Raw genomic sequence first — 19050 nt, 5'->3', positions numbered from 1 at the left:
AACTATGTCGGTAGAGAAGTATACTAGGGAGTTTGAAAAACTTTCTATCATGAGTGGAGTTGAGGAAGCACCGGAGCATAAGATTGCTAGGTATATTGGTGGTCTTGAAAGAAAGCTTGGGAAAAAGGTTGATGTGCATGCCCATGGAAGTTTTGATCAAGTGGTGCAAGTGGCTTTGAAGTTTGAGAAGTATGACAAGGTGAGTAGTGCTAGTGGGTATCCTAAGCCTACCTTCAAGAATTCTTTTGCTCCAAAGGGTGAGACAAGCAAGCCCATTGTCAAAGATGACAAAGGCAAGGCTCCCATGCATTTTCCTAACAAAGATGATCACAACAAGATGGGAAATCGAAAGACTTGCTACAAGTGTAGAGGCTATGGACATTTTGCTAATGAGTGTCCAAATAGTAGAGCTATGATGATTCGTGAAATGGATGATGATGAGTACGAAGTTGAGAAGAGGGATTTTGGTGACCCTATATATGATGAGGAGGATGAAATTGTAGTTGACGCCGATGAGGGTCAAATCCTTGTAGTGAGGAGAGCACTTCACTCCATTTCCACCCCTTTAGCGGAAGATCAAAGGGAAAACATCTTCCAAACTCGATGCACCATCAAGGATCGGGTTTGCAATCTTATCATCGATAGTGGCTCTTGCACTAATGTGGCTTCAACAACATTGGTGAGCAAGCTCAATCTTGAAACTACCGATCATCCTACTCCCTACAAGCTTCAATGGCTTAACAATCACAATGAGGTGAAGGTAACGAAACAAACTCTTCTTTCTTTCTCAATTGGCAAGTTATATAAGGATGAGGTGCTTTGTGATGTATTGCCTATGGATGCTTGTCATGTATTGCTTGGTAGACCTTGGCAATTTGATAGAGATGTGATGCATGATGGAAGAAAGAACACTTATTCATTCATGATGGATAAGAAAAAGATTGTACTCAACCCCTTGTCCCCCACCATCAAACACAAAGAACCCTTGGGTACGGGAAACACAATCAAAGAGAACCTTCTCATTGGGGAAAATGAGATGGGAAAGGAGATAAATCAAGGACACATTGTCTTTATTTGTCTTCTTAGGGAAACACAAGAGAGTGAGCGAGAGAACCCAATCCACCCCCTTGTCAAGGAAGTATTGGTTGAGTACCATGACGTTTTCCCCGATGATCTCCCACCCGGTTTGCCACCTATTAGGGGAATTGAACATCAAATAGATCTTATTCCTGGATCACAACTCCCTAATAGACCGACTTATAGGTGTACCGCCGATTAAGCAAGAGAGCTTCAAAGACAAGTTGGTGAGTTGATTGAAAGAGGATTTGTAAGGGAATCCCTTAGCCCTTGTTCGGTTCCGGCTGTTTTGGTTCTGAAAAAGGATGGTACATGGAGGATGTGTGTGGATAGTAGGGCCATCAATAACAACACCATCAAGTATCGCTTCCCTATTCCCCGACTTGATGATATGCTTGATGAGTTACATGGTTCCAAGGTGTTTTCGAAGATTAACTTGAGGATGGGGTACCATCAAATTCGTATGCGTGAAGGAGATGAGTGGAAGACCGCTTTCAAGACAAAGCAAGGCTTGTATGAGTGGCTAGTTATGCCATTTGGGCTCTCTAATGCTCCTAGCACTTTCATGAGGCTCGTGAATGAGGTACTTCGCCCATTCATTGGTAAATTTGTTGTTGTTTATTTTGATGACATACTTGTTTATAGCAAATGTGAACTTGATCATGCTAAACATTTGAGACAAGTATTTGAAACATTGAGAAGTAGGCGGCTTTTTGCCAAGTTGGAAAAATGTACTTTTATGGTGGATAGTATTGTTTTTCTTGGTTATGTGATTTCAAATGTAGGGATCTCAATGGACCCTAGTAAAGTGGAGGCCATTCAATCTTGGCCTACTCCTACTACTCTCACTCAAGTTAGGAGTTTCCATGGTCTAGCTTCCTTCTATCGAAGGTTTGTGAAGAATTTTAGCACTATTTTGGCCCCGGTGACCGAATGCATGAAGAAGGGTACTTTTGAGTGGACACCATCGGCTCAAAGGGATTTTGAGAACCTCAAGAAGAAGTTGTGTGAGGCTCCAATCTTAGCTCTTCCGAATTTTGATCAACCCTTTGAAGTTGAATGTGATGCTAGTGGGGTTGGAGTTGGAGCGGTTCTTGTGCAAGGAGGGAGGCCGGTTTCCTATTTTAGTGAGAAGCTTGGTGGAGCAAGAATGAGATATAGTACCTATGACAAGGAGTTCTATGCTATTGTAAGGGCTCTTGATCATTGGTCACATTACTTGAGGCCTAGACCATTTGTACTACACTTCGATCATGAATCTCTCAAGTACATCAATGGTTCTCATAAACTCAATGCAAGGCATGCCAAATGGGTTGAATTCCTCCAATCATTCAATTTCTCTTCTAAGTACAAGGAAGGGAAGAGCAATGTTGTTGCCGATGCTCTTTCTAGGAGACATTGTATGATCATTGTTCTTGATGCGAAGTTTTTAGGGTTTGAGTTGCTTAAAGAGTTGTATCACGATGATGAGGATTTTGGTGGGTTGATGAAGAAGTGTGACGAAGGGGTCGATGGCTCTTTCATGGTGCAAGAGGGTTTCCTTTTCAAGGGAAACAAGCTTTGTGTTCCGAAATGCTCTCATCGACGGTTGCTTGTTAAAGAAGCTCATCAAGGAGGGCTAGCCGGCCACTTTGGGGTTGCGAAAACATATGACATTCTTCGAGAGCATTTTTATTGGCCCAAGATGTGCAAGATGTGATAGCTCGCACTCAAAGGCAAAATGATTCCGTGTTTGTTGTGGTTGATCGTTTTAGCAAGATGGCTCACTTCATTCCTTGCCATAAGACCGATGACGCTTCTCATGTGGCTACCTTGTTCTTTAGAGAAGTGGTGAAGCTTCATGGCATTCCAAAAAGTATTGTGTCGGACCGTGATCCTAAGTTCTTGAGCTACTTTTGGAAGACTTTGTGGAAATTAGTGGGAACCAAGCTCTTGTTTAGTACCTCTAGTCACCCTCAAACCGATGGCCAAACCGAGGTGACTAATCGTACCATGTCCACCGTTCTCCGAGCTATCATTAGCAAACACATGAAAGATTGGGATCTTAAGCTACCTCAAGTTGAATTTGCTTACAACCGCTCTCATTGCATAGCTACCGGGAAAACACCATTTGAAGTAGTGTATGGTTTTAATCCCCGCCTACCACTTGACTTGTTGCCTAGTATCCCTCAAGAGGAGTTGAGCTTTGAGGCAAAAGATAGAGTTGAAACGATGAAAAGGCTTCATGAAGATGTCAAGAAGAGAATTGAGAAGACAAATGAGAGTTACAAGGCAAGGGCAAACAAATTCAAAAAGCCAAGGGAATTCAATGTAGGTGATCTTGTGTGGCTCCATCTTCGGAAGGAAAGATTCCCGGCTAAGAGAAAGAACAAGCTCATGCCAAGATCCGAAGGCCCCTTTGAAGTTGTTGAAAGAGTTGGACCTAATGCTTATAAGCTCAAACTACCAGGAGACTTTGGTGTTCATGCTACCTTTAATGTTGGTGATCTTGCTCCTTTTCTCTTTGAAGATGATATTGGTGATGATGATCCGGAATTGAGGGCAATTCCTTTTGAAGAGGAGGGGTTTGACGCGGGTGCATGGAACTTAGTGGAAGAAGTGGAAGACATGCCACGTGTCATGACACGAAGTAGGGCCAAGCTCCTTGGAGGTCACCTTTCGGGGCTAACCATCATCACACTTGAAGAAAAGAAGCTTATCAATATATGATGCAGCTACTTCATTCAGCCATATCTCCTTCGTTACAAGGAATTTTTAGGTGATTCAAGTTGGAGGTAAAAGTAGAGTTCAAGAGCTTTCCAACGATTGGTCACATGAGAAATTTGAGCGAGAAACGAAGAAGTTATGAACATTTGAAGTTGAGTTGTCTAGAAGCAGGAAAGTTCGGCCGAACCTACACTGTGGTTCGCCCGAACTCCCAGGCAGTTCAGAGCTGATTTTTGCATCTTTGCAGGAGTGGTCGAACTCAAAAAGTTCGACCGAACCTACCCACAATTTCGACCGAACTTACCCAGAGTTCGGCCGAACCTTTTCCCGTTTTTCTGCCAGTTTGTGCGAACTATTTAAGTTGTTTTAAGACGTTTTTGCAAATTAATTTTTGTTGAACTTTGTAATCAAGAGACTTTCACTCTCTACCATAATCTTTGTGATTATCTTGCTTTCTTTGTGATTGCATCTCTTGTAATCTTTGTGGTTACACCTTAATCTTAGCTTTACTTGGTGTTGGCTTTGATTAAGACCCCTATTTCATCTATCTTTGTGAATTTGAGATAGGTTATCTTGGTTTGTTGGTTTGAACTTGTTGTTACTTGATTTCTCCTCCCTTTTACTTGTCTTTCCTTGGTTATTTCATATCAAAACTAGTTAGTGGGAAGTAAAGGGTCGAACCCAAAAGGACTAAGTGTATCAATTTGTGGTAATTAGACTACTAGGAAAGCTTGTGTGATAGAGAGAGGTTCAACTAAACACAACTAAGAACAAATAACTAAAACTAGGGAAAGTGGAATCCAATTACATCAATACATTCAATAACATCATACAATTAGATGGAAATGACCTTGATTAGGAACAATCCACACATTTAACTCACTCTCGCACAATTAAGCATGTTAATTATCCTACTAAACTAATTCACTCTCGTGCAACTAGCCTAGCAAAGGTATGGAAGAAATTAGGGCTCTCAACCAACTCACTCTCGCACAATCGATTGAAAGAACAATTAAGAACATAGAATCAATTAGGTATAAAGATTCTAATCCATAAAGCATCATCCATACACAATAATCAAGAAACAATTCCATACTAATCACAATCAATCATTCAATTTATTAACATAACCTTCATCCATTTCCCTAGAACAAAATCTAAGCTAACATAATGAAGAAAGACATGGAAAACAAGGTAAAATAAGAATAAAAATAAGATTAAACAAATAAACTAATTAATCTACTCAAATCAATAAACAAAAAGCAAAAACTAAGAATTAAGCAAGAAATAAAGATGAGAGAAAGTTAGAAAATGCTCATTGAATAGATGAGAAGAAGTTCCACAAAGTTGCTTCTTCAACCTCTCAAAAACTCCATGGAAATCCAAGCTTTCTCTCTCTACACTACTCCTAAACTAACCCTAAGAGAGAGAAAATAAAGGCTAAACTAAAACTAATCTATCTAAAATTAAATGTTGATTGATAGTTCCCTTGAAATAGCCCAAAAGGGGTATTTATAATACAAGTTAAATAAAAAAATAAAATAAAAGAAACTAGAAAGAAATAAAACTAAATAAAACAAATAAAATAACTAAACTAAAAACCAATAAAAACAAAACTTACAATAAAATAAAATAAAAGAAAATGAAAAGAAAAAAGAAAACCCCAAAATTCCCACCCAAACCCACGATTTCCACCAGACCTCCTTTCATCTTCTCTTTCGAATTTGGCTGCTCCAAACTTTCATCACCAGCAAAAAAAATCATCATAATCACCACCGTAAATCAACATCATCATCATCTATCGTGGCCGTCTAATTTTCATTAAAAATCACGTGAAAAGCTCGTGATTGACCCACAATTGCGCGCCCGCACAGAGGTCGCACAGCAAGTCTCGCAAAGCTACTGCCTCGACTATGATTTTGGATTCCAATTGCGCGCTTTCTGACAGGGTTGCGCGGCCGCGGTGGAGGCTTGAGATGGTGAGTTTGGGTGTTGTGAGTTGCGCGGCTATTAGGTGAGTAATTTGGTGGTGATTTGGGTGGTTGATTGTGGGTGAAGGGCTGGTGGTTTAATTGGTGTTGCGGGGGTCGAATTAAAGGTGGTAATTGCTGGCGGTTTGGTGGCGAAATGGGAGGTGACGGTGGAACAGGGGGGTGTGAAATGGTGATTAATTGGTTGTTGTGGGTAATTGATTGGGTTGCTGGTGGTGTGAGGATGCGGTGGATGATGGTGTTGTGTTTGTTGTTGTAGCTATTGGTGGACAATGGTTTGGGTGGTTGATTGGTGGCTGACGGAGGTGGTTCTTGATTGGAGTGGAGTGCTGGTGCGGTTGTGGTGGGCTGATAGGTGGTGTTGGTTGTGATTTTGGTGGCGAAATGGGAGGTGAGGCTGGGTTGTTGTGAGGGGGCAGAGGGTTGGTTGTTGCGGTTTTGGTGGGTGATGGTGGTGGTGATTGTTGGCGGTTTTGGTGTTGTTGGGCTGATTGGAGTTGCGTGGTGGAGCAGGGGCTGCTGTTGTTGCGGTTCGTGGGCTGGTAACGGGGTTGAATTGGGTGTGGATTGGTGGTGGTTGATTGGTGGTGTTTTGGTGGTGGCTGGTGCTCTTGTGGTGGGTTGCTGGGGCTGGTTTGGTATGGTGGCAGCAGCAAGGAGGTGATGAGCATTGTGCATTTGCCTCGAACCTCGGACCCCGAACACGATTTGAACTTGAAACCCGTAACACCTACAACCAAAAATACGAGGGTATTACCACGAAATAAAATAAAATAAAGATAAAATAAAATAAAAATAAAATAAGATAAATAAAATAAGATAAATAAAATAAAATAAGATAAGACAAATAAAGTAAAATAAAAACCTAAAACTAAATAAATAATAAAATGAAATAAAATAAAATAAAACAAACTAGAAACTAAAAGAAAAGAAAATAAATAAAATGAGAGAAGCGGGAAATTATTAACTAAAACTACAAAAATAAACTAAAAACTAATAAAAACTACTAAAATACTCAAAATAAAGATAAAAGACGAGAATAAGCAAATAAAAGAAATAAAGAATAAAATGGGCTAAATTATTGTAAAATAATTGACATAAAAGTCACTTATCAGGCTTTACTCTAGTTAATTCGCTGATGTGGGTTTCTGACTTCTAGGGGCCTTGCTCCAATTTCACGCAACGTTAATGATTAGCCTTGGAGGAATTAGAGTTTGACTGGGAAACAAACTCCTTTTCCTTTAAAAGGTGGAGTTAGTTACGGATGAGTAGTTAAGAGTTTTAGCTTTTTAGTTACTTAAATTTTAGTCTTAGTTTTAATTATAGTTTTTTTTCCGTAACTTGCTTTAGTTAGACTTTTAATTTGCATGCTGAGGATTTTAGTTTAGTAATTTTATTCGCTTTGTCAATTTTGTTCCTTTCTTAGACTTCGTTTTAGTTTAGCTTTAGATTTCAATTTACTTGCTTTCTTGTTTTGTTATTATTAAAATTAATTTGCTTATCGTTATTTTCTTAATTTTGTATTTCATATTATTGTTTTTATTATGCTTAATTTAATTGCTTTGTTTAGTTTAGTTTTAATTATGTGTGAGTAGTTTTCTTGCTAGGGTTTGTGGGGATCCATAAATAATATGAAGGGGTAATTTATTGTTGTTAATTATCAATGCTAGATTAATTTCCTATTGATTGATTTAATGCCCTGTGACTAGATTAGGCCTGATCTTTTATGCATGAGTTTGACAATATTGATTCGAGATTCGAGAGATGAGAATTGATGTTTAAGTCTAGTTTCAATAGGCAAGTTAATTTATAAATGATTAAGTCGAGATTCGAGAGATGAAATTTAATATCGGTAGATTAATTCTGTGATTGTAATACGTAGCGAAAGCCCTTTATGATCTGATTAATTGATGCATTGATGTTTGATTTTTATGTTTTACCCTGGAATATTATTTATTCATTGTTTCTCCTCCTACTTTTATTCTTTTCCACTTTTACTCTTAGTAGTTTAATTTTCCTTCGATAATAATAATTTGTTACTCTATAATCTAGATTATATTAATTAATTAGGTGAACGACTTTAGCCTGTCATCTATTATTTGCAGTGTGAAGTAGTTTCCTCTTATTTCTCTGTTTTTTCTCTAAGATAGGCGGAAGGAGGAAGATGGAGCAAGGTTTGGTCGATTCGAGTTTGAGGTGAATAAACTAAGGTATTATTGGATGTACGACCTGGTTTTTTGTATGTAATTTCTAGAATTTTTTTCCTGTTGTTGATGTCTGTGTTTTGTTGAATTGATGGAATTTCACTTTGATTTATTGAGAAACATGATCAGTTGAAGTTATGCAAATTTTTTTGTGAAATTCGAATTAATTTTAGTAAATTGGTAAGTGATTGGCGAGAGTTTTGAGTGGTTATATTACACATTAATGATGTACTTTGTTGTTAAGAATTTCGGGTAATGCTTAAATTAGGGTTTCCTACAGCACACGCGCCGGAGGAGAGGATCGGAAAAGAATACAACAGCTTCTGAGGTAAGATTTTTCTTTTTCATCAAATACCAATTTTAGGGTTCATCATTAAATTTATTGTCAATTTTGGGTTCTTCTAGGTTTGATTATTTCTGATTTTATTTTATATGGGATTTTGTAGGAAACCCATATGTTCAAGATTGAATTAGAGAAGATTTTCTTGATTGAGTTGTCAATGTATGTGCCAAGGTGAGTTCATTCGAATTTAATTTAATGTTATATTATTTGCTTTTGTCTTGTAAATATATGATCTTAAAGTGTTCGATGAATTGCTTGAATGAACATAGATTGTGGGTGGTAAAACTTTTAATCTGAAAATACATTGATCGGATGTCAATTGAATCTAATTGCGGATAAATTATGTGCCTTTTGTATGTCTGTCAAGCGTTAAATTTATTTGGAGTGTTACACCTGTACAATGGGTCTTATGAACGACAAATTGTACACCTTGATAATGGGTCCTATAATGGCTACAAAGCATGATCACATCCCTTCATCTACTCCCACATAACTAATGGGATTAGTTGGTTTGAATTCAGTAGTTATTATATTGCTTTTCTTTGCTCATACCGATGTCATCTCCATGCCTGACATATTTTATGTAATTCTTTGCTCATTATGAATGTGGGAGTAATATAATCTAATTTAAGTGGGTTGTCCAGCGGCTTTAGATAGATTTTCACTATTGGCTGATCTTATAGTTCTTAATATTACCTCTAATCACAAGCTAATATAGTATAGATCTTTGGCTGATCTTATAGTTCTTAATATTACCTCTAATCACAAGCTAATATAGTATAGATCTTTGGATTATTCATGCAATTTAACACTATAAAACTAACAATGGTATTTTAGTTTATAGTGGGTTTTTTTATCAAAAGTGTAATAAACCCACATAATTTTTAAGATATATGTTGGTAACTTAACAAATTTTCCTTAGTTTTTTAAATTTTAAGATTCTGATATGCTGAATTCTTGTTTAAAGTAAAGTTATCTATTTCTATGCATGGTTTCTTAAGCTTTTGCCAAGTTTTCATTATGAACAAAGAAAGGACCTTGCTAGGTTCATCTTATGGAGTTTACAATAGCATTTCAGTGTTGGTATTGTAATAGTGTTAGTTAGTCCATGATCTACACTAATTTTTTGCTAATAAAAGACCTTTACACTTCTAATTACAGGTGCTATCAACAAATATGATGGTTTAGAGCCATTTACAACATTTTCAATCCTTAATCTTAGTCTAACGCGGCACAATCAGGTCATTGACACTTCATTGTAGCCCCTTTTCTTCTTGGTTAAGTTAAATGTGTGAGTTTAACAGGAACACAAATGTAAGCAGTATGTCTTGGATACAACACTACGACAATTTAAGTAGGAGGATGCTTACATAGAAGGTGGTGACAGTTCCAGCTGAATTTCTAGAGGGCAGCTTGAGTCCCAAGGTAATAGATACATACATGTAACTGACATTTGACCTTATTCCAGTTCCTGATAAAGAAGCAGACAGTTTTGTGGTATTAGGCGGTTTCAACTTTCAGGCCTTTAGCAAGTAATTTTCATGCAGTATTAAGATTGTGACGAAGAGATATTCGTGCTGCCCTTAATGGGGGCTGACAACTATGCAACAATCTGTTTCTAAAACTAGGACAATAGTTTTAGATTGTCAAGTTGTCTGCTAATATTGTCTTTTGTTCACCATAAAATTTCTGATATATAGATTTCAAAAACCTATCTATCTGATATCTTGTGATTGAATGAAATGCATCCTAAACTACACAATATATTTTACTGAACTGGTTTTCTTGCTAATCATACGTATGCTGCATGAGATATCATAGAACAATATCCATTAATGAAAGCAGAATTTGCTGCAGGTACATACCTCCTTCTTCTGTCAACACTAGATCAACACTGTCTGGACCTGTATATTTGCCACGGGTTTCACCCCAGTAGAAATTGGTACTATCTAATAATGTGGCACGAACCGAGCATGCTTGAAGAGAAATTGCAGAGGCAAAGAAAGCTATGAGAATTGCTTTCAGGTTTCCCATCTCTCTTTTTTCTTTCTTTTTTATTTTTTATTTTTTGATTTTTTATGCCTTGAGAGTTGTTATTGTGGGATGCTTCTTCCATTGGTATGACATTGTTTATATAGCTTCTTGCAATGCCGTCTTATTGAATGAATACCATGTATACAAAATAACAAAAATATAGTTTATAATTTTCTTTGAAATGGTCCTGATCCGCATCTCATTGTCTCTAATATTTTGTTGATCTGTTGGCCTCTCTATTTCATTTGACTGATCTTGACAATTGATGGGTTTCATGTAGAAAGAGTATGAAACTATGAATTTCTGATTATGTGAGCAGAAATTGGAAAGCTAATGCTCCTCTAATCTCCACTATTAGTCCTTCTAACAATCAGGTAAAAATGAAATTTGAAACTTGCTTGTATTTTGAATTAAGTGTTGATTGGGTGTTAATTATAAAATTTGCTTGTATTTTGAGTAATAGGAAAGAGTTGTAGTGGGAATTTATATGTGCATATGTCTTGGTCATATTCACCTATGTAGGAATAAGATTCCGAACTTCATAAGATTGTGTTGTGAAGGATAGGGATGGCAATATTAAGTGGATATCCGCTAACCCGCTCCACCCGCTTAAAATAAATGGACGAAAACCCAAATTAAATGGATGAGAAGCGGGTGACGGATGACATGATGGATCGGATCGGATGTGGATGATATTTTTTTCACCCGCTAACCATCCACCCATCCGTTTAACATATATTAAATTTTTAATCAAAGAATTTTACTAATAAAATATAGAATGTGCAAGAAAATTACTTGTCTTTTTTTTGTTGCAAATTAATTTTTCAAACAATATGTTGTTATTATTTCTTTTTTATTAATAAATTAAAAAATTATTATATAAATAAACGAAAATTAAAGTTTATGTGAGTTTTTTTTTTCATTCTAGTACTCATCCATTTGTCATCCGCTCCACCCGTTTCATCCGCGGATGATGGACGGACGGATATGGATGATGGGTGAAGCGGATGACGGATGGATGTGGATGGAGCAATTTGGATAATGGATGGATGCGGGTGAAGCTCCACCCGATCCAAATCCAATCCATTGCCATCTCTAGTGAAGGTTGCTCTTATTTCTTTGAATAACTCTTGGTTTTAGGTAATAGTATAATTATCAACAATTCCATGACTTTAGATGAAGGAATAATAATGGCTAATCTAGGAAATCTGTAGAAGTACCCGTTCTATGGGAAATTCAGCTATTACAGTTGATAAATAGATAAATGATTTTTTTAGTATATGCCTATAACTTTATTGCATGTTATTATTGGTCAGGATGAAGCTTCTGAAGAGACTGGAGAGGCTCCAATCTACTGGAAGAAAACAACACCTTGCTATCTATGGATACGCAGTTAGGTTTTTCCAATACAATTGCTCTTTAATGCCTTTTTTCGAAGTTGAGGATTCAAGAACTCTGGATGTAGCATATGATATGGACCTAATAAGAGTTTCCTGGCAGGTTTAGCTAACTGAGGTATGTTTGGATTTTCATTGCTATGTTGATTCATACATCATTTTGGTGATGTTGGGAAAGACGTACGACTATCTGTTTCTATCCATGGGTTTCTTTGCTTAAATAGATGATCTGTCAGCATGTTGGTTTCTATTTTGGAAAATTTATACCCTTTTAGATTTAAGGTTCTGGGATTTTTGGGGGAAAATAGAAACTTGATTTGGGTTGTATAATTTGGATCATTGGTTACAAATAACAAAAAAATTTTGTTTTTCCTAGCTGAAATTTTATAGTATTTAGAATTTGATGATTGTTCCTTTTAATAAATAAAATGAAAGCAGAAATTCTTTATTTTGGATTTAATTTCTGTAATTTATATGTTCATTATGTCTGATTGTATAGTATTAGAACAAGATAGAGCCCATAAAGGAAAAGGAAGTGAGAAAACAAGGGCCTAGAAAGATAAATGGATAGATTGATGGACATCAAGTAGAAATAGGTCTTCTAAAATTCATGATCCATAAAAAGACGAGTAACACCAGGAGATAGGGTTCGCAGAGGAAAAGGAAATGAGAAGGGAGAAGGAGAAGGGGGAGGAGTAGCAAAATTTGCAAAATCATAAAAGTCAAATGAGAACTCTGTGGAAAATTTTCTTTGTTAAAACATACCTCTAATTACATAAATTTTTTGATGAAAATTCATAAAAGACGCGTGGATTGAAAAGAGAAAAGTTTAAATGAAATATTTGTGTAGATAGATATGAGTTAATTTTTGTGAAGGGGGGAGGAAAGAAAAGTGGTACACTAATGGAGGGAGCAAGTAGGAAGAGACTTACTAAAAATTACAAATTTATTAAATATGAGTGAGGTAAAATTTATAGAGAGTGAAAATTGAGGGCTTGGAATTGAAAGATTAATAGATAAATTGACGGATAGAAAGTATGAAGAGGCCTTTCAATATTCACAATTTGTACAAATGAGTAACAAAAGGTGATATAGCCCATATATGAAAAAGAAGTGAGGAGGGAGGAGAGGGAAGAGAAAAAAGAAAGTGATACACTAAGGGAAGGAAAAAATTCCAAAAACCGTAAAATATGAGTATAGAAAGGGAGTGAGAAATGACGGCATGGAAAGATTAGTAAATAAATTGTTGTATACCAAGTAGGATGAGGCCTTCTAAAATTCACAATGCGTAAAAATGAGTAACACAAGGAGATACATCCCATAGAGGAAAAGGAAGTGAGAAAACAAGGGCTTGGAAAGATTAATAGATAGATTAATGGACATCAAGCAGAAAAAGCCCTTCTAAAATTCACGATCTATATAAAAAAACGAGTAGCGCATGGAGGTAGAGCCTATAGGGGAAAAGGATATGAGAAGGGAGGATGTGGGGTGTGGAAGGAGTAGAAAGTAGTGTAATACTTTCTAAATTTGCAAAATCAATTGAGAACTCAGCTCATTGGATGATTTTGGGGGGAGAGGAAAAGTAAAATGGTACGCTGAGGGAGAGAGCAAGTAGGTAGAGACTTACTAAAAATTACAAAAATCATAAAATAAAAGTGAGGTAAAATAGAAAAGGAGGGAGAAAATGAGGGCTTAGAAAGATTAATATACTATGTATAAATTGATGGAAAACAAGTAAGAAGAGACCTATTATTCACCGTTTGTAAAAATGTGTAACAAAAAGAAAAGAGGTGATAGAGGAAAAGGAAGTGAGGAGGGGGGAAAGGGGGAAGAGAAAGTAATATGATACTTAATAAAATTTGCAAAACCATAAAAGTCTATTTAGATGGAAATAGGAAAAGGAAGCCAGGGGGAAATTAGACCTGATCATCAATTCTGACAGAAATCACGAAATAATTTTTTGTCGAAGCTAGGCCTAAAATATAGGCTAGAGGTTATGGATGCTGGTCGTGGCGTTGGTAGAGTTGATTTCTTCGTGGCAGAAAATTTCAACATAATCTCATTGGCATTGATATGAGATCTCTCCACCAATATGATCTCTATAATTGTTGCACATGTAGTTGGATACAATAGTGCATTTGAGTTTAAGGTAGCTGATTGTAAAATAATTACTTACCTAGACTATACTTTTGATGTGATGTAGAGCCGTGATACCATTCTTTATATTCTGTTATTGTATGTTCATGCTTTCCGGTATTTTTTTTTCCCATACATCCTCAGTAACAACTTAATTTTAGCGTTATAACGGTGCTACTCTGTTTTACATTTCAGGATAAAGCTAGCTATTCACATCGTTTTATAAATAATTGAAACCCGATGGGAGACCATTGGTTATTGCAAGAATGCTGGTATACATACACCCATCACGACAACGCCTGAATTTGTTACATATATTAAGCAGACTGGACATGATCTATATGATGTGTAGGCAAGTGTCTAGGTTTTATTCTCAGTTCCCCATCTTCGAAATTAGAATTTCTTACTATTAGCATATATACTGATGATGTATTCATTCGTTCCAAATACTTACGAGATGCAGTCGAGAAAGAAAAAGAAAGATTTGTTGCAAACTTTGGAGTTTGTTCATTTTGTTGAGAAATCAGTAAAGAACTAATCGTTGTCGATGTCTCTGATTTGTTTTTACAAGTATTCTCAGTTATAATTTATGAATCATGTATGCATCATGTGTAATTTGAAAATTATTATCATACACATTAGTTTTTTCTAAAAACAAAAGGGACAAAACAATGGTTGAAACTTGTACACCAAATAATAGAACCAATCAATTGTAGTCTTTAACACTACTAAATTGTCTCTTCAATTCTCACTACCAAATTGTTCATATAGTCTGTTTGTATTGTTGCTTGTTAAAGAAGCTATATATACATGAGAAAGATTGTATCAATTTTTAATTTAAAAAGCTAAATTCTCTGACATTAGTAAAGAAGGTTACATTGCATGTACATCTATAACTAAATAGTATAGTAATAAATTTTAATTTTTTAAAAAAGAAATTAGTAATTAAATAAATTCGAACTTCATTTTAAATATGTAATTAGTAAAATTTAAAGTAGTAATTAATTTACATTTAATATAATTTATCCCAATATTTTTAAAACAAAAGAAAAAAAAAAATTGTATGGGTATCATCAATACAACATTGTTTTGAAGGCTTTAAACAAAGATATTAGTTTCCGTTTTTACTTTTATAGCTTTTAAAATCATGTAAATCATGCCGCCAACCAAAAAAATGATAGCTTTTTGCTTAACAACTATCATATTGTGCCAATATTGTAAAGTTTTTTGATGAAAATAATATTTTAATGAGAATTCTCCATAGTCTAATCCAATATTTTCTATATAATTTTGCTATAGAATTTCTATTATTTTCTCTCTCATCTTTTTTTTTTTTTTTTTTTTTTTTTTTTTTGTGACAACAAATTTTTTATTATCAATTCTATATAATTATATAGAAATTACAATTTCTTTAATTTGCTATATGGATAATTTCTCTATTAATCCAATATTTTCTATAAACCAATACAAAATACTCATATTTATATAAATGACTCACTTGCATAGTTAAACCTAGACACTTGAATTTCATACTTCCAAATACACAAGCACAATTTAATGTTACCCTTACGAATTTAAGAAATTGATGAAAAAAATCACCAATTATACAAAAAATCACACAAATAATATAACAAAACAAAAAACACGCAGAACTATCGCGCGCGCAGCGCGCGTGAGGGCGACTAGTTTATAGGAAAACGGAGAGTCGAAAAATAAAGAAAAGAATCCGTATTCGAATCGAAATAAAACTCGATGGACAACATTTTTTACGGATTTTGTTTTTATCATATCTTTTGGTCCAGAAGTCTAAATAAGTTATATAATATGTCGTTTGAAAGATCGTGAAGTCTACTTTCCAACCTAATTAGAATCAGATTAAAATGTTTTGTAGATAAAAAGATATGGAAGAAATAGTGGAAGGGTGTTAGTTTTGGATAGAGTTTCACATTCCATTCATATCTTTTTCGTTATAGCTCAGAATTAATATTATAATATATCATTGGAAAGATAATTTCAAGATCTATCCAACCATATAAAATTTGGATAAATATAATAAGGAACGAAAATAATATCTGTTGTCTTTGAACATCTTTAAATTCGAATAGAATTAGGATTAAAAAATAGGAAAGTTTTTATCAAAGGAAAGTTTTATTCTATTTCAAATTCTTTGATTTCATCTTTTCAAAAAGGATAATTAAGATCTTTTAGAAAATTATAGAAGTTTCTAATAAATTCTAATTAGTTTAGGAATAAGATTAGACCTTTGGACCCTCCACATGATCATTGGGCCGTAGGTAAAATCCGGTTTGGGCCCAGTTTAGTATTTTGGCCATAACTTCCTCATTATTCATCGGAATTAGGCTTATAATATATCGTTGGAAAGGTCTTTTCAAGCCCAACCAACTACATTATTATTAGACCCATATCATTGACCAAACTAAAATGGCTTTCACGTTTTTCATAAATAGGGTAAGAAAAGAAATATTTTCAAAAACAGAAAGAAGAGATATTTTAATAAAAACATCCTCATGACTAGACTTTCACACTTTCGCTTTGTTCGATAATCAAATGACATGAAAGGTATTAATCACTGGGTTTGGTTTTGGGGAGACACAAATGGGTGTCTACAGAAGCCCCCACTTTAATTGAGTTTGGAGAATAGCAAGTTTCGAAAACAAAAGTCAAAGTAGCGATAGGGACGGAGAATGATTCAGAATATTCTGCGATCCTAAATCATTCTTGTAACGCCGATACCTGCAAACTAGCGTTAGTTAAAACAGATAAGAGAGTTAAGAAACGCGTATCTTGCACCGTCGAGCACACGTCTCTGGAGGTAACCGATTTGTTGCATTTGCCGTTGTGACAACCTTCCACAAGCTTGGGAATGCTATCGAATATAAATTCTCTTGAAATCACTTCTAGTTGTTGGTGACAACCCTCCACAAGCTAGGGAACGTCGTCGATCAATGCTGCTACATCTCGAGCCTTTTTCTTGAATCACAGTGATAACCTTCCAAACCATAGCAAAAGTCGTCGAAGACCACCTCATCACGAACCACTCTTCTCAAATCTTGGTGACAACCTCCACAATCTTAGCTAATGCCGTCGAAGACCGCCCATCTCGTGCTATCTTCTTAAATCTTTGGTGACAACCTCCACAATCTTAGCGAATTGATGAGTGGCATTTATGCCACAAATAAGGTTCATTTTGATGGTCATTTTCCCACATTTGTGGCTTGTTTGCATCCTTTTCTTTGCACTTAATTCCCTTTTCCTTTATGCATCTTCTTTCCTAGATTTTGCCCCTTTTTCCTACTCTTTACTTTGATTTCCATGCTTATGCTTTGTAGGAACCATCGAGGTTTTTAAGAGGAGGAAGCTAAGCTCAAGGAAAGCTGAAGGAAGCAAGATTCAGAAGAGGTTCGGCCGAACCTCCTGAAGGTGTGGCCGAACCAGGGTGTGGCCGAACCTGCTCAGTGGTCCGTCCGAACGTCGAGGCAGAGTCAAGAAGCAATTTGGCAATTTTGCAGGAGTGTTCGAACCTCAGAAGTTTGACTAGACCAGGATCAGGGATAAGTAATGTAGAAAATGGGCTACATAGAAGTCATATAGGCCCTATTTGGGCCATGTTGAGTAAAATCCGTTGTTAAACTTATTGAAATGCTATATTGATATGATTTCTAGCCTTAGACACCTAATATTACCCAACAATGACATGTTATGAGAAACAAAAAGGCCATTTCACAAGAAAGGTAGAAAATGGGCTGAATAGAAGTCATATAGGCCATATTAGGGCCATTTTGTGTTAATATGCTGTTTTGATGTGATTTCTTTCCTTATACACCTATAACTAGATAATATTGACATGTTATGAGATAAATAAAGTTCATTTAATAAGAAATGTAGGAAATGGGCAAAGTAAAGTCATATAGGCCATATTCGGGCCATTTTGAGTAAAAAGCGTCATAAAGCTTAATAAAATGCTCTCCTATACAATTTTAGGGCTTACACACATACAACTACCTAACATTGACATGTTATGAGAAATAAATAGTTCATTTGATAAGTAATGTAGAAAATGGGCTACATAGAACTCATATAGGCCCTATTTGGGCCATGTTGAGTAAAATGCGTTGTTAAACTTATTGAAATGCTATATTGATGTGATTTCTAGCCTTAGACACCTAATATTACCCAACAATGACATGTTATGAGAAACAAAAAGGCCATTTCACAAGAAAGGTAGAAAATGGGCTGAATAGAAGTCATATGGGCCATATTAGGGCCATTTTGTGTTAATATGCTCTTTTGATGTGATTTCTTTCCTTATACACCTATAACTAGATAATATTGACATGTTATGGGATAAATAAAGTTCATTTAATAAGAAATGTAGGAAATGGGAAAAGTAAAGTCATATAGGCCTTATTCGGGCCATTTTGAGTAAAAAGCGTCATAAACCTTAATAAAATGCTCTCCTATACAATTTTAGGGCTTACACACATACAACTACCCAACATTGACATGTTATGAGAAAGAAATAGTTCATTTGATAAGTAATGTAGAAAATGGGCTACATAGAACTCATATAGGTAATATTTGATAAAATACATATTGTTTTGCCTAATTAATTTATTTTAACATAATGTTTTTGTATTTCAAGTTTTGCAAGGTCCAAAAGGATGGTCCGTTAACAATCAAGGAGCTTAATGAAGTTTGTGACATGTTGGCGTCTTTTATCACCTTCAACATGTAAATGACATTGTAATTGTAAATTATTTATGTTAACTTTTGAACTATATAACTTATTATTCATTATATATTTACTTACTATTATTTGTATATGTAAGCAACTTTTTTTTTTGTATTGCATTTGGGAATATTTATATCTATATATATAATTGAATTCTTGTTTTTAATATTATTTTTGTATCTTATTGTAATAATTAATAATATTATTTTTATTAGTTATTATAATAATAATATTATTAATTATAATATTTAATATAATTGCTGGAATTACAGGTTATTATTATTGCTGGAAACAGGTTTTTTTCAAAAAATATTATTGCACGAAAATTGGAAAAAAAAAAACAAAAAAAAAAATATTTGGTGAATAGGCACCGGTTAGGCACCAACCGGTGCCTAAAATAGCTACCACC

General features: G+C 35.1%; 1 long non-coding RNA gene across 6 annotated transcripts; it reads left to right on the top strand.

Annotated features, from left to right (window-relative positions):
* The first annotated feature begins 7814 nt into the window (after positions 1 to 7814).
* LOC145613529 (uncharacterized) lies at positions 7815 to 14440 on the top strand. 6 transcript variants are annotated; one of them, XR_014106986.1, is made up of 9 exons: positions 7828 to 7984; positions 8247 to 8306; positions 8425 to 8492; positions 9483 to 9562; positions 9644 to 9746; positions 10179 to 10346; positions 10636 to 10729; positions 11672 to 11870; positions 14084 to 14440. It is a non-coding gene; the product is annotated as an uncharacterized LOC145613529 (long non-coding RNA). The 6 variants fall into 6 exon arrangements; XR_014106981.1 differs by having other exon boundaries at positions 9626 to 9746; XR_014106984.1 differs by having other exon boundaries at positions 7815 to 7984; positions 9483 to 9746; positions 10167 to 10346.
* The last annotated feature ends 4610 nt before the right edge of the window (positions 14441 to 19050 follow it).

This window comes from Chenopodium album, chromosome 3 (genome assembly GCF_948465745.1).
Source record: "Chenopodium album chromosome 3, dcCheAlbu1.1, whole genome shotgun sequence".
Taxonomy (NCBI): domain Eukaryota; kingdom Viridiplantae; phylum Streptophyta; class Magnoliopsida; order Caryophyllales; family Amaranthaceae; genus Chenopodium; species Chenopodium album.
This window is presented reverse-complemented; position numbering and strand designations above follow the sequence as displayed.